Source organism: Rattus norvegicus, chromosome 3, assembly GCF_021556685.1.
Source record: "Rattus norvegicus strain SHRSP/BbbUtx chromosome 3, alternate assembly SHRSP_T2T, whole genome shotgun sequence".
NCBI classification, from domain to species: Eukaryota; Metazoa; Chordata; class Mammalia; order Rodentia; family Muridae; genus Rattus; species Rattus norvegicus.
Window position 1 is genome coordinate 82,421,607 of NC_141536.1, and position 16,430 is coordinate 82,438,036.

The following is a 16,430-nucleotide window of genomic DNA, read 5'->3' on the forward strand; positions in this document are numbered from 1 at the left end:
AAATATTTACACAGGCAAAGTAGATGTAAAATCAACCATTTACCTTAATGCTCCTTTTATTTACTAACTTTCCATTCCTAAAGACTATACATGGACTGACCCTGGACTCTGACCCCATAGGTAGCAATGAATATCCTAGTAAGAGCACCAGTGGAAGGGGAAGCCCTGGGTCCTGCTAAGACTGAACCCACAGTGAACTAGTCTATGGGGGGAGGGCGGCAATGGGGGGAGGGTTGGGAGGGGAACACCCATAAGGAAGGGGAGGGGGGAGGGGGATGTTTGCCCGGAAACCGGGAAAGGGAATAACACTCGAAATGTATATAAGAAATACTCAAGTTAATAAAAAAAAAAAAAAAAAAAAAGAAACATGGCTGAACTGAAAAAAAAAAAAACTTTCCATTCCAATATCAGCTCCCTTATCCCAACCCCCCCATAAAACTCATTGTCCCCTATTAGCTATCCCACCTTCTCCTCTGAGTAGAGGGGAGTTCCCCTCTCATCTTACTCCCACCGTGATTCATTAAGTCACTGTAGGACTAGGAGCATCCTCTTCCACTGAGGCTATACAAGGCAGCCCTATTAGGGAAACTGGACCCATAGGCAGGTTTTTGTCACAGTCCTGGCTCTAGTTGTTGAGGGACCCATTTCTACTAAATATGATTGGGGGATTGTCCTACGTCCAGATCAGGCTCATTCTCTTAGCATCCCCAAGAATCCAAGCTGATTGGCTTTTGTTGGTATTTCTGTGGAGTCCCTGTCCCTGTCCTCTTCCAGTCTGTCCATCATTCCCCAAGGATTCCACTAGACTCACCGAAATCCATCTAAATTTTGGCTGTATGTTTCTGTCTCTCAGAGGACCATGAGGTTAGGCTCACGTCTGCATACATAACATGGTACCATTAATAGTATCAGGGATTGGTACTTGCCCATGAGATGTGCCTCAATTTAAGACAGTCATAGTTGGCCACTCCCTCTCTCTTTGCTTTATCTTTGTCCCTTCACATCTTGTAGGCAGACACATTTTCTTTCAAAGGTTTTTATGGGTGGGTTTCTCTCCTCTACTGGGAATTCTGCCTGGCTAAAGGAGGTGGCCACTTCAGGATCCAAATTCCCGTCTGTAAGGATTCTACCTAAAGTTACCCCCATAGAAAACCTGGAGCTTCCCCTTATCCCAGGTCTTTGGCATATCCTAGAAATGCACCCCCCATGCCTACTGATTAAAGCATTAGGTCTGTGACGCAATAGGAAAAGAACATGAAGATTAATTCAGTGTCTGGTTTTAATAATTGTGAGACAAAATATTAGCTGTAATATTTTGGTCATATTATGCATAATAAAAAAAACATTGGTTTCCTCCTAAAATTCATTCAGGGTTGACTCCTTTTCAATTGTGTTGAGGATTATATGGTACATTATGAAAAATATTTTTATATACATTTTGGAAACAAAGGAGAACTACAATTGAGCATATAAAATGAAAAGAGATAGAGAAATATTTGAAAATGCACAAAGGTGGAAGATTATGATTAATTGAAAGTAAAGTTTCTTTAGAATATTCTTTTGTCATTCATATTCAGACACAAGCTGCAATTCAACAGTGCTCAATCACCAGGCTCTGCGGGGCATTCAATTTTCCTAGGAGAAGCTTGACACATTTGGATTTTGTGATATATGGACTCTATTCTAACAAAGAGATCAACAAATAGCTCATCCAAATACCTTTGACTCAGGAGAAAACTAAACACTTTTAGGTACAAGCCTGTAATATTCTTGGCCATCTGCATAATGACTGAAATTAGCATAGGTTTACACAGTACACAATTCCTTTAGAATTTACATGTCTTTGAAAGGAACAGAAGGCTATAAATTTCCTATGGGGAAAGTCTCTTGAGGACCTGAGGGTTTGAAACCAAGGAATCTAATGTGAGAGACCTGTACTGCATGGTTGAGAGGACATAAAGAGTTTTTCTAGAGATTACTGTTTTCTGATAACTGTTGAAAACTTCTCATTGCTCCTTCTGTGAAAGAAGCAGTCTTATGCTTTATGGAACACTAGTCACAAATGTCTTCTCTGTTTGCCATGTTTATTATAAGATGGTATAAGCTAAATCTAAGCATTCATCCTATCACCATGGTTTCCTCATAGAAATGTTTCCAAAAAGAAAGAGGAAAAATTTAGAAAAGTGAAGAAGAATGAGGGACAGATGTAGAGAAGAGAGATGAGTAAAAGATTGGAGTAGACACAAACAGAAAGGACAGCATGTGATCTCTTTGATTTTTAAGATTTTTACTTATGCCTAAGCTGGCACTAAGGTTTCTCTACTAGAAGACAGTACCAGTGACAGGTAGCTTACTCCTCCAGAATGTGAGCCCTGCCCAAGTTGTCAGGCATACTGCAAGATATGGAGAAAATTCCTACTCCTGTGGGGCACACAGACAGGGGAACTTCTGGACAAAGTACAATATCCAGTATATCTTTATTTTAGAGGTCACAAGTCTTATACAATAAACAAATGACAATGTAATTGATTTTCAACATTTTCCTCTCCAAAATCTCTCCTAGTATTTCCTTTCAATCATAAGAATTCTGTCCATTGATTTGTGTGTGGGTCTACTAGAGAATCCACGGTTGTAAGAATATGTGTTTGTGTTCCAGATTCCTATTTATTTATTTATTTATAGATGCAGAGTAGAAAACATCATTGAGATTGGGAAAATTTTAATCTAACCGTGAAAACTTTTAATATAATACTTCTATTAGTTCGTTGTAAATTTCATATGCGGATACAATGAATTTTGATCTTGTTTCCCTACACTCCTCCTCACTCCTCTCACATTCTCTACTTCACACTCATGTCTACTTTATATCTTTTGTCTCGCTGTAGATCGTGATAGTCAGTCTCTTTTTAAAATATTAAAACGACTGCATGTCATCCCTTAGGATGAGAATATTTAACACATGTAATATTGAAGTAGAAGAAAAAATGTACTCACATTCAAATCTTCAGACTAGCAGATTAACTAAATCTATTGAGACTAATAGGGCTACAGAGAGAACGAGTGAGGCCCTCTGCAACTTCGTTCTCTGCTTTCTCAATGATGCTGACAGATAATACAAGTGGGATCATTCTCCTTTGTTATAGGTTCTAGGTAAATAGACAGAGAAATCAGATTTAGAAGTAGTAGAATTTGGAGAGGCATTGTGCCTTGCAGAGTTCTGCCTCCATCTGTATATTCAATACTGTGTTATGAGATACAGTTATATATTTTTATCCAAAAGTGCCATGAGATTTTCTATACACTACTTTCTTTGAGGCTCATTTCTCTAATCCCTAAATATTGAAGAATACTTACTTCACAAGGTAACATTAAGGTTTAAAAGAAAGCAATATTGTATCTTTTCTTAAACAGATCTATTTAGTTTCTCTACTTAGTAAGAGTTTGAAGAGTGAGTTCTGATAGAAAAGAGTAGTATGGTTTAAACATGTTTGAATTCAGTATTTCATGCACTAAATGATTTTAGGAAAGTCAAGATGTATTTTAAAGTCCAGGATATCAGTGGAAGACCTTTATGCAGGACTTAGAGGGAAGATTTAACCTCATCTCCTTCACCTTGGAGTTAGAAAGGGCCTGCATTTATTATGCAGCCCTAGGATCTAGTACAGTGTCTAATAATGAAAAAGTGTGAAGGAAATGTCTGGACCTCAGCAGTACCTGGAGCCCTGCTAAGCCTTGTCCTTTAAAAGCACTCTATACTATCCAGACCAATGGGTCACAACCCATGGGTCATGGCATTTTTGCAGGGCCATATATCAGATAGCATGCATATCAAATATTTACATTATGATAATGACAGTAGCAAAATTACACTTATACCATAGCAGAAACATAATTTTATGGTTTGGGGGTTACCACAACATGAACAAAATGTATTTAATTTCATCATTCTGAAGGTGGAGAACCACTGATCTAGACCTATGGTGTTTTAAATTGATCAAAAATGACAAATTGGAGAATATAAGAACTCATATAGATAAAAATGAAGAGATATTTAAGCGATTTCTTACTTTATTAACCAGCAAGAACCATGAGTTATAATCAGTTCACCAAAAAGCCAGAATAAAGAAGATTTTATAGAGGAAGAATATGGAAATTACAGTGAAAATGAACTTAGAAAACTTCTATAGTTGGCTAATTTTTATTGCTGTAACAGTATACATGCTTGTGTATCTGAAAGTCATCTGTATACCTGGTCCGCATAGAGATCAGACAAGTTCCCTGGACTCTCCAGATCCACCATTCATCCGTTTCCCATCAGAAAAGAGCAGGCTTCCGAGTTATATCAACCTCACAGTGTAACAAGATCCAATGAAGCTCATCACAACCCTCACATCAAAGCTAGATGAGGCAAAGCAGTAGAAGAAAAAGGGTTCACAAGCAGGCAAAAGAGTCAGAGAAACTCTCATCTCTGCTGTTAAGAGTCCCATCAACACTGAAAACTAAACAATCACAGCCTTTATGTAGAGGAATTAGGGTATCCATGAAGGCTGTGTGGTTGCTGCTTCAGTTGCTGTGTGTCCCTAAGTATCCTGCTTAATTGACTGTGTGAGCCATATTTTCCTGGTGTCTTTAGCCTCTTCCTCTCTACAGTCCTTTCTCTCCCTCTTCTGTGAAGAAGAAATCCACTTAATGTTTTCTTAAGGGTCTTTGCTTCTGTCAGCTACTGGAGGAAGCCTCCCTGACGATTTTTGGCCTAGGAACCAATCGAGGAATATAGCAGAATATCTTTCAAAATTATTTCCTAAACTTTCTTGGCATTCATGCTTGGTTCTACCCTAGGTCTCTGCATTATACATTTTCTGTGTCCTGGACATCAGGCAGTATAGAGCATGAGCTCCCTTTCTTGAATTGGACTTCAAGATAGATATTAGCTGGCCATTGTCCACAAGCTCTGACCCACCATTGTTTCAGCACATGTTGAAGGAAGGACAGGGTGTTAGATTTTCTGGTTGGGTTGATGACCCAGCCCTATCCACCGGAGCAATCCACAGAGATGTTAGGTAAGGACGTGAAATCGAGAGGACCTAGCTTTCAGATAGCTTTTGAGAGTAGATTCAGGGGACATTGGCATAGAAATGGGAAGGAGGAACGGAGGATAGAGTATGAAGAGAAATGCCTGGATTAGATGGACATTAAGGGGCAATCTGAAAATCTAGAACCGCAGAAAGCATCACAACTCTATGAGGCTGATTCTACCAAAGTCCTCTAGTAAAAGAAGGACATTGAGTCTGAACTAGCCATCTCCTGTAACTAGGACTGTCAAGCAGTCCCCTTCACTACTGAATTATTTCTCTAGCCTCTGGTTAGTTAATATTTGTTATAATAATCTTTTGAAATGAGGCAAAGAGCAGTACAATGGTTGACAGCTTCTTAATAAAATTAGTTAGTATAAGAACATTAAAATTTTAAAGTATAATGGTTTTAGTCAGTGGTTTTCAACCTGTGGTTACTGAACCCTTTCAGGACTGAGTGACCTTTTCACAGGAGTTGAGAAAGTCATTGACAAACACATATGTTTATACGATGACTCCCAACAGTAGCAACCAATTAATTTTACAGTTGTGTGGTCACACAACATGAGTAACTCCATTAAATGCTTGTAGCATGAGGAAGTTTGAGAACCACTGATTTATGTGATGTAATTTTTATTGAGTTTATTTAGATAAGTTCTGTAAATCCAAAATGTTTACAGAATGTATTAAGGATGAAACAAGGTGAACCTCAAAATGATATGGTGTCTGTCCATGTTAGCATTGATTGTGAACTTGAAACCGCCTAAAGTCATCTGAGAGTAAACTTTTGATTAATGAATTCCCTAGATATCTGACTGCTTTGACTGGAATGTGAGCATATCTATGTGCAGCTGACTAGACTTTTAATTTATTCATGAGGGTCCAATCTACTACCAGATGTTACCATCACTAAGAAGTTGGTACTGGACAGTATAAAAATCTTCTAAAAATGAGCCCATGATAGAACAAGTCAGAGAGTAAGTAATAAATAATATATCACCAAAATTCATTTTTTTAGGTTCCTGCTTTGAGTTTCATCCCTGTGATGGATGGTTAAAGTCAGGTATTAGATGAAAGATACCCTAAATCTCTTCCTTTTCAGTGTTTTATCACAACAACACTGTTTCATCATAACCACAATAGTGTTGAAGAAGAATATTTCAACAAATTCATAATTTGCTTTGTTTTGGTTTCCAATTTCATGAATTGGATATGATTCCACCTATTAAAATAGAAAGCTGCACTTCGGGCTTGGAAGAATAGCTAGTTTCTGTGGCACAGCTTGGGCAAGAAGAGACTAGCAGAAGGTAAATTCAAGCTGACTGATTATCAATGTATGGCATTTTGTCAGTTTCCTACACTAAACTGAAAGAGAAGGGTCATTCATTATGATACCTCAACTGACAAGACTTTTGTGGAATAGGTCTTGTATATCCTTCACTTTTCTTAGAAACTATTTTCCTTTCCATTTTTTCTGTTTTATGAAATTTTAGTAAGATTGTGTGATGTTTACCATGAATGACTGCATCTTGGTTTCATCTTCTAAGGCCTTGTGATATACTGAAATCTATGCTCTGATTGTTTTTCTTTATCAGTAATACAAATATCTATTAATAAAAGATATTATGAACAACAATGCCAAGCAACCAGAGCTTCCAGGGACTAAGCCACTACCTAAAGACTATACATGGACTGACCCTGGACTCTGACCTCATAGGTAGCAATGAATATCCTAGTAAGAGCACCAGTGGAAGGGGAAGCCCTGGGTCCTGCTAAGACTGAACCCCCAGTGAACGTGATTGTTGGGGGGAGGGCGGCAATGGGGGTGGATGGGGAGGGGAACAGTGATAAGAAAGGGGAGGGGGAGAGGGATGTTTGCCCAGAAACCAGGAAAGGGAATAACACTCGAAATGTATATAAGAAATACTCACGTTAATAAAAAAAAAATAAAAAATAAAAGATATGTAATTAAAAATGACATAAATTTTATAGTTTGTTTTTACTTATGATTCAACAAAGTTCTAATGTAAAAGTGTTTTTTGATCTTAGATCATATTTTCATACAATCTATTTTGACTAATTAAGTAAAGTAAAATAATAGTCTGTGCTTCTCTCCCTTACTTGAATAAAGAAAGAGAGCAATAGATTTTGATTTACTGACATTAAACTCGATTTTTCTTTTATTTAAATGATAAGACTAATAGAAATACTTTCACTGGAGAGCAGGGAGAACAGGTTCTTGGAAAGGGGTGCTTATTAAAATAATACTTAGAGAAATACCAATCACAGAACCAGATCCATGTTAACTCTTCAGTGTCAAATGCTCTTCAGAATATAATTGTGTTTCAATTTAAATGCACATTTTAATGAAATATGATACATTGAAATATGATATTCAAATATATATTTTCTTTGATTGGCCTAGACAGATATTTTTATATACTATCAGTACAGATGCAGAATCCTGATGACACACACTATACTTATTTTGAAACTTTTCTGTGCGATTACCCTTAGTGAAAATAGCAGCAATCAAATTGCTTCTAGTGAAGTCACAGGTAATAAAAATGTAGCCTTGACTACGCTGTAGGCCTAATTATATACTTTAATTTTACCTGTTATAGGAATTACTGAAGGAACAAAGAATAATGCATGTATTTTGACACAATGGAGACATCCTGACACCCCTTCAGAATCTCGATAAATTAACTGGATTAAAGCTTGGCCAACAGGAAAACTGGTACATAGACAACTTGCCACAGGTACGTAAGAGCTTTAATTTACCCCGCAGAAATCCTTCAAAGATCTATTGACGGTGCCGTTGTTAATTGCTTTTCAGATAATTATGTTTCTTTGGTACAGCTGACAGCTTTGGTTCCCTCCCACATGTACGCACGTGGATGTCGGGATATGGCTAGAGGTCTGGCCATTTCATGTTCTTTACTTCGGCCTTTAGTCAGCTACAAAAGGAAGAAACAGGAAAGTACCCACCTCATAACACTTTTACTACTGGAGATTTATGCAGAATGACAGGGAGTGAAACTGTTACTCAAACAGATGTTTCCACCTGCTGCCCTGGGAGTTTAAAGGGTGGTAAACGGGCCTGCCAGAATTCAGAATGAAAGGGAGGAACAAATGCTGATGTGCCACCTTTTCTGTTGTTTTGAAAGTAGAGCAGCATTTGGATCGTTAATGTGGAACAAAGCATTTGGGAAAGGTAACTGTCTTTATTCTCCCTTTGGAGGCTAGCTGATTGGAAAACTTGATACAGCGACAGCATGAATGTATTTTCTGTTGGATTATTGGGAAAGCTGTTGTTGCTTGGATGAACCTATAAAGAAGAATGAAACTGCAAGTGACCCAACAAATAGTTCTGTGTGGGCCGAGAGCATTGGTTCCAGCCTCTATTTGTTAAATCTCATAATTTTTAGAGTCAAAGCAAGTTAGCTGTTGGAAACACAAGTAGCCTGCTCGTTCGACTGCAATTTTCACTCTGATGGAACAAAACGGAAAGTTCATATTTCTTAGATATTCAGCACCATTCATGATAAGGGAGAAGTTAGCAGTTGCCATTTTAACTAACAAGTACTTACTTGAATTCCTGATGGTGCTTTAAAAGGATGAGAAGAAATGTTATTTGGGAACCTGAAACCAAATAGGTTTTTCTCATGCAGTTTTCTGTCAATATTTATCTGTCTCTAACTTGTATTCTAATGTCAAAGAAAATTGTTTCTATGCCCTTTTCAAAATATTTTAGAGTTGATATGGTGTGAGAAAATGAATGAGTTATCTTGAGTTAATTTTGATATCAAACTTCTTCATTTTATCACCTGTAATGTTCTTTACTTCTTTTGGAATAGGCATCTATTGCCTTTTGCATTGTATTACCTTTGAATCTCCCTGATTGTTACTATAACAACAGTGTCTTTTGTTATCTATTTGACCACTACTGACTCCATGAGAAGGGAGCCATAGGGTCTTTATTGTTAGGTGGTACTGAGTCTTACAGGGATGTGTACTTTTTTCTTTTTTTGTGTGTGCTATTATTTTTTAATTGGATATTGTATTTATTTACACTTCAAATGTTATCCCCTTTCCTGATTTCACTTCTGAAAATTTCCTATCCCATCTCCCCTTATTCTGTTTCTATGAGGGTGCTCCCTTACCCACTCACCCACTCCCACCTCACCTGCCTTCCATTCCTCTACACTGAGGCATCAAATTTCTTTCATACAATATATTTCCATCAATGTTTCCCTTCCCTCAATTCCTTCCAGATCTTCCTCAGTTCCACACCCAACCAACCACATACTTTCTTATGTGAATATGTATATATATATATATATATATGTATATATATATATTCTCTGATTTCTTTTAATTGTTGATTTTATCATTGTTTTAATTAACTTCTGTTTATTTGTTCTGTTATATTTCAGGGATGTACCATCTTCAGGAATGCTATAAGGGGGTTGGTGCACACTTTACCCTTTTATCTGCTTACAAGAGAAGAAAATCCTTACTCAATGTGGTCTTCTCCGAGGTCACACTTGTAGGGAGTTTGAAATATCTTGCTATGTGTAGCATGATGAAGAGTGGAATCTTTATTTCCTATTTTCTATCTTCAGAAGAGTTGAGTTAAGGTCATATTTCTTTGGATTTTTTATTTACATTTCAAATTTTATTCCCTTTCCCAGTTTCCTGTCCATAAGCCCCCTATCCCCTACCTCTACCCCATAAGGGTGTTCCACCCCTCCACACCCCCTTACCACCCCGCCAACATACTTCTGCACTGGGGGTCCAAACTGGGCAGGAACAATGACTTCACCTTCCACTGGTGTCCCAACAAGGCTATTCTCTGATACATATGCAGCTGGAGCCTTGGGTCAGTCCATGTATAGTCTTTGGGTAGTGCTTTAGTCCCTGGAAGCTGGGGTTGGTTGTCATTATTGTTCTTACAGGGTTGCAAGCTCCTTCAGCTCTTTCAATCCTTCCTCTAATTCCTCCAATTCATCCTCATTTCAGTGTTTTGCTACTAGCATTCACCTCTGTATTTGACATGCCCTGATTGAGTCTCTCAGGAGAGATCTGTATCTGAAGGTCACATTTCTTATGAAGAAATTTTTTTTCTTATGTTTAATTGGATAAAATTGTGTGACAGTTTTGTCTCTATTTTAAAAAGATATAACATTAGTTTTTTAAATTCTGTGTATATGTGTGTAGTCTATGATATGCATGTTGAGAAGAGAGTGTCCAGATAATAAATGATGGAAGTTACTTCTCTACTTCTACCTGTCGTACCAGGAATTTAACACCTCAAGCTTTAGTGGGAGAAATGTTCCTATTAAGCTATTATGACAGGCAGGAGGTTCTGTTTCTTTTCTTTAAATATTAATAAATAAAAGGCTTTATTAATTACTGACCAGGCTCATGGGTAATAGGCTCAGGCTCAGAAAATGGCCTGAGTTATATTTGCCTTTTTTTAAAAATTGGATATATTTTATTTACATTTCAAATATTATTCCCTTTCCTGATGATTTCCCATCCATAAGCTCTCCATCCCATCCCTTTCCCCTTCTTCTATGAGGGTGTTCCCCAACCCAACCATCCACTCTTCTAGCCTGACATTCCCCTACACTGGGAGATCTCCCTGCTTTGGTGCTCAACAAGGCCATTCTCTGCTACATATGCAGCTGGAGTCATGAGTCTGTCCATGTGTACGTTTTCGGTAGTGTTTTAGTCCCTGGGAGCTCTGGTTTGTTGGTATTGTTGGGCTTATGGGGTTGCAAGCATCTTCAGCTACTTCAATCCTTTCTCTAACTCCTTCAATGGGGAACATGGTCTCAGTTAGATGGCTTACTGCTAGCATTCACCTCTGTATTTGTCATACACTGGCTGAGCCTCTCAGGAGACAGCTATATCAGGCTCCTGTCAGCATGCACTTCTTGACTTCATCAATATTGTCTAGGTCTGGTGGCTGCATATATAGAGGCTGGATCCCCAGGTGGGGCAGGGTTTGAATGACTATTCTTCCAGTCTCTGCTCCAAACTTTGTCCCCTTATCTCCTCTGTGAATATTTTTATTCCCCCTTTTAAGAAGGACTGACACATCCATACTTTGGTTGTCCTTCTTGAGCTTCATGTGGTCTGTGGATTGTAACTTGGGTAATTCAAGCTTTTGGGGTAATATCCACTTCTCAGTGAGTGCATACCACATGTGAATTTTTGTGATTGGGTCACCTCACTCAGGATGACATTTTCTTGTTCCATCCATTAGCCTTAACATTTCATGGAGTCATTGATTTTGATAGCCTAGTAGTATTTTGATAGCCATTGTGTAGATGTACCACATTTTCTGTTGAATGGCATCCGAGTTCTTCCCAGCTTCTGGATATTACAAATAAGGCAACTATGAACAGAGTGGAACATGTGTCTTTGTTGTATGTTAGAGCATCTATTGGGAATATGCCCAATAGTGATATAGCTGGGTCCTCAGGTAGAACTATATCCAATTTTCTCAGGAACCTCCAGACTGATTTCCAGAGTGGTTGTACCAGCTTGTAATCCCACCAACAATGTACGAGTATTCCTCCTTTTAGACATCCTCACCAGCATCTGTTGTTTTTGATCTTAGCTATTCTGATAGGTGTGAGGTAGAATCTCAGGGTTGCTTTGATTTGCATTTTCCTGATGACTAAGGATGCTGAACATTTCTTTAGGTACTTCTTAGTCTTTTGATATTTCTCAGCTGAGAATTCTTTGTTTAGCTCTATATCCCAATTTTAATACAGTTATTTGACTCTCTTGAGTCTCACTTCTTGAGTTCTTTGTATATATTGTATTTTAGCCCTCTATTGGATGTAGGATTGGTAAAGATTTTGTCCCAATCTGTTGGTTGCCATTTTGTCCTAATGACAGTGCCCTTTGCCTTAGAGAAGCTCTGCAATTTTATGAGGCTCCATTTGTTGATTCTTGATATTAAAGCAGAAGCCATTGGTGTTTTGTTCAGTAAATTTTCCCCAGTGCCCATGTGTTCGAGGCTCTTCCCTACTTTTTTTCTATTAATTACAGTGTATCTGGTTTTATGTGGAGGTACTTGATCCACTTGGACTTATGATTTGTAAAGGTCAATAAGACTGGTTCAATTTGCATTCTTCTACATGCTGACCTCCAGTTGAACCAGCACCATTTGTTGGAAATGCTATCTTTTTTCCACTGGATGGTTTTAGCAACTTTGTCAAAGATCAAGTGACCATTGATATGTGGGTTCCTTTCTGGGTCTTCAGTTCTATTCCTTTGATCTGCCTGACAGTCTCTGTACCAATACGATCCAGTTTTTACTCACTGTTGTTCTGTACTACTGGCTGAGGTTAGTCATGGTGATTCCCCCGGCCGTTCTTCTGTTGTTGAGGTTCTCTTTCTTAATAATCTTCCCTTTCCTTGTCTAATAAAATCTTTTTCTGTCTTTGTCTTTTTTTTTCTGTTTCTTCCTGTGTCTCTGTCTTTGCTTCTGTCTCTCTGTTGTTCTGTACTTTTACATATGCATATGTGCTTGTGTGTGTGTGTATTTCCTAAATGAGGAGGTGTAAGTGGGAGGATGAGGTGTGAAATAAAGAGGACAAAGGCAATATCTAGGACAGGAAGTTTTGCACACCCTGGTGACTTACACCAAAAAAGTTTATTGTGAAGTATAGCATTTTATACACTATTTGTGAGGGGGTGAGAAAAAGGGGAATTGCTAATGTTGGCAAAGAGAATACGGGATACCTCAGATATAGTTGTTGAAGGAACGATAACTGTGAGAAAATATAGGTCTTTAGAAGCCACAACCTTTACTTCTGTCCAGAGTTAGATAAACATTTTGGGAATAACACTCGAAATGTATATAAGAAATACTCAAGTTAATTAAGAAAAAAAAGAAACGGCAATATGAGAAGAACAGTAAAAAAAAAAAGACACAGAAAAACTTCCATTTTTCCTTTTATCAGAGCCTCTGAGAAAGACTTGGAATGGTCTAGTTGTGTATTCATGTGAGTTCGTGTGTGTGTGTGTGTGTGTGTGTGATGTCTTTTAGACATTTTTGATGAGGCTACTCATCTCAGACTTAACTGCATAGCAGAGATAGGCTATAACTATTGAAATTCCTGCTTACATCTACTAATTGTGAGAATTTCAAATGCATCATCATAGGTAATATGTACATGTGGCATTTATTATCAAATGCCTCATCTTGTCCTAAACTATCACCAAAATCCTACTACCAAATACTGTTGTTTCACATTTCATATTGTAGTCTGTAGGTCACATATTGATGCTAGATAGCCATTCATACAAACCAAAATAAAATATCTACAGCGAAGAATTTTTAAAGAACATTGTTTTGAAAAGATTATACAGCATGATTGCTCATTAAGACAGCAATTAATCCCACCACTCAACATAGTTCAAAGAGGAATTCTGAATTTTATTAACTTATAAAGGCCATCAGGTTGGGGAATCACTTAAATAATGGTTATAGAATTACTTAAAGCAAGGGCTTTATCTAGGTATAGAAAAAGCTCTTGAGAATGAATCAGAGTGAAAGTTCTCCACTTCTTCATTCCTGAGCCAGGATGCCCCTGGCTTGGACAAACCATCAAGAGCCATGAGGGAAAACAACATGAATGCAGTTTTTGAAATTCCGGTGAAACAAGAGGCAAGCCCCTGTCAATCACTAGGAAACTTGCCAGCATCAGAGGCAGTGGGAGCACTGTGCTTACCAGCCTCTCTGACCCGTGTTATGACCCCTTTGGGAATCCTCCGTGCATTTCATAAATAAGGCTACACTTAGCGAATTTTAGAAATAATAAAATGTTCCTAGAACTATACAAGGATAAAGGTTTCTGGTTTCTCCTTCGTTTCATTATAAAAGGCTTACTCTCCGAAAGAAAAGCTTCCCAGGATTAACCCCAGGCTGCCAAATAAACAGAAAGAATATGGTTTTAAGATGGCTGATGTACACCTTATGTTTATCTGCACTTTACATTTACCAACAATTTTTAATAAAACAAAATTATGAGGATAATTGCTAATAATCATGGAGAATTTACACATGACATGCTTTGTTTTATGAAAATTGATTTTAAAATGTTTTCTGCATAAAATATTAGGAAGGAAAACACCAAACTTAAAACATTCCAGATTTGGGGGTCTAGGAAAACATTTTCCATGTTATTGGAGCTGCAGTTGCCACCAATTTTCATAGTTGCAACGGTAAACACTAATTAAGATACCCAATAATTCATATCAACTGAAAATAAGTAAAATTTAAGGTACTGTGGAGTATCAGATTAAAATAGTATATATATGTATATATATATATATATATATTTGGAGTAACTTTAAGATATTATTGTTTTAAAAATCAAAGGATCTTTATAAAACACATTATGGTATTATTATTAAATAAAATAACATCCATAACCCAAAACAATAACAGAGAAAGCACTTTATTATAAAAAGAAATTTCTATATGTAAAAAGCTATTTGAAATATTGTTTTAGGAAAAGACCAACATAGAGAGGTTATGTTTTATCTTTATTTCTCCATTTTACAGCTCTTTCTCTTTGAGTAAAAACACTGTAATATATTTCTCAGAGTAGAGCAGAACAGACCAGGACAGCAGGGAAGAAATTAAATGAATTCCCTGGGATGCTAAGAAACTTTCATGAAGTACTTAGTTAATTCACAAATGTGAACATAGAATATATACAAATTTAAATGAATAAAAAATAAGCATAAGAAGGACAGATTCTTGGTCCACCATCATTTTATTTGGATGTGAGTTTTGCAATGTTGGTATAGATGAATAATCCACACTCATAGTGCTTAGCTAAGGTCTGAGAAGTGAGAGATTGACTGCTCTGAGACACCTCAGAAAAACATGCATCTCCTTGCCACACTTTATGCAACCTAATTTTAGAAGTTTCTAGATGTATACCAAATCCTTTTTAATAAAAATAAGTGTGTATAGTTGAGATTCCCATTTTGCATACTCCCACTAGCTGAAACACTCCAGTGACAGTACATCATTTTCTTCTCTCCATTATTTATTTTAGAGATAAAAATTACTGAATATCATGGAAATTCCTAATGCTTGATTCCTTATAGTTTTCATCGTTTGAACTTCATACTCAAGTTGCAAGCACAATGAAATATACTCTGCACTAAAGCAAAAACGTTTCACCGCACACATTTACTGCTCAAGCAACCAAACCATAAAGCACAAATCTCAAGGTAGTAAAAGTATTTGAGACAATCATTCTATTTGAGAAAATGATGTGCATCTATTATGGAGAGCAACTCCTGAAGTGAGTGCTGTGAACAGAAGAGATGCAGCAATCATAAGTTATGGGGTTAATGGATGCTTCTATCACACACTTGGAAATGTCAAGGTAAAACCAGTTGGTGTCCTAAGAAAAACAGATATCTTACATAAATAAATAGACCTTGAATTTGAGGTATTTGCCCCATTGTGCAATATAAATATATTTGTTGTGAATATTTCAACTACCTACACGATATCATTGAATATGGAACTGGCAAACAATAGGTGTCATATTCTCTCAGTAGCTGGTACAAATTGCCTCTACTTCTCTCCTGGTAAACCCTCTGGCTTGCTTTGCTATGACACTGCCAAAGAAGACCATGCCATATCATTTTCTATTGGCTGATTAGCTGAATCTATTTAGGTGGAAACTACAGATGAGGTGCCCCCACAGTAATCATAAATATGTTACTTTTGCAGGTAGCAAAGTTGTAAAGCTTTTGCTCTGGGAGTTGGCATGATTTGGGCAGAAAATAAAACCCCAGAAAAGGCTTGAAAGCTTTTCTTAAAACTGAAAAAAAAGGGCTGGAGAGATGGCTCAGTGGTTAAGAGCACTGACTGCTCTTCCAGAGGTCCTGAGTTCAAATCCCAGCAACCACATGGTGGCTTACAACCATCTGTAATGAGATCTGATGCCCTCTTCTGGTTTGTCTGAAGACAGCTACAGTGTACTCATATATAATAAATAAATAAAAAAAATTAAAAAAAAACTGAAAAAAAATCTCTTTAACAAGTGCTATGCTACTTTCAGGCTTGGGAACTATTGAGTATGCATTGAGCAATCTTTGTTCTTAGCCACTGTTATCTCAAAAATTGAATAGAGACAGTAGGTAAAGAGCTTTTCTTTTGCAACATGGTATATTAAATCTTAGAAGTTTTCAAAACCTCCCGTTTTGGATTGTTTTGAAGTTACAAATTATAATGGCCAAAGTTACCAAACAAAATATTGAACATAGTTTAACCACAGTTGAAAAAAGTCTTTATTACATAAT

The 16,430-nt window shown here is 37.2% G+C and overlaps 1 protein-coding gene and 1 pseudogene across 6 annotated transcripts in view; one reads left to right on the forward strand and one right to left on the reverse strand.

Moving 5' to 3' along the window:
* Lrrc4c (leucine rich repeat containing 4C) overlaps positions 1–16,430 on the forward strand; it is a 1,368,573-nt gene that overhangs the window by 821,301 nt on the left and 530,842 nt on the right. For all 6 annotated transcript variants that reach the window (XM_087651931.1, XM_087651929.1, XM_087651928.1 and 3 more), the window contains 1 exon segment: positions 7,697–7,834. The gene's annotated coding sequence lies outside the window, so the exon portion shown is untranslated.
* Positions 1–16,430, reverse strand: part of LOC148006519 (vacuolar protein sorting-associated protein 26C pseudogene) — a 75,995-nt pseudogene that overhangs the window by 34,726 nt on the left and 24,839 nt on the right.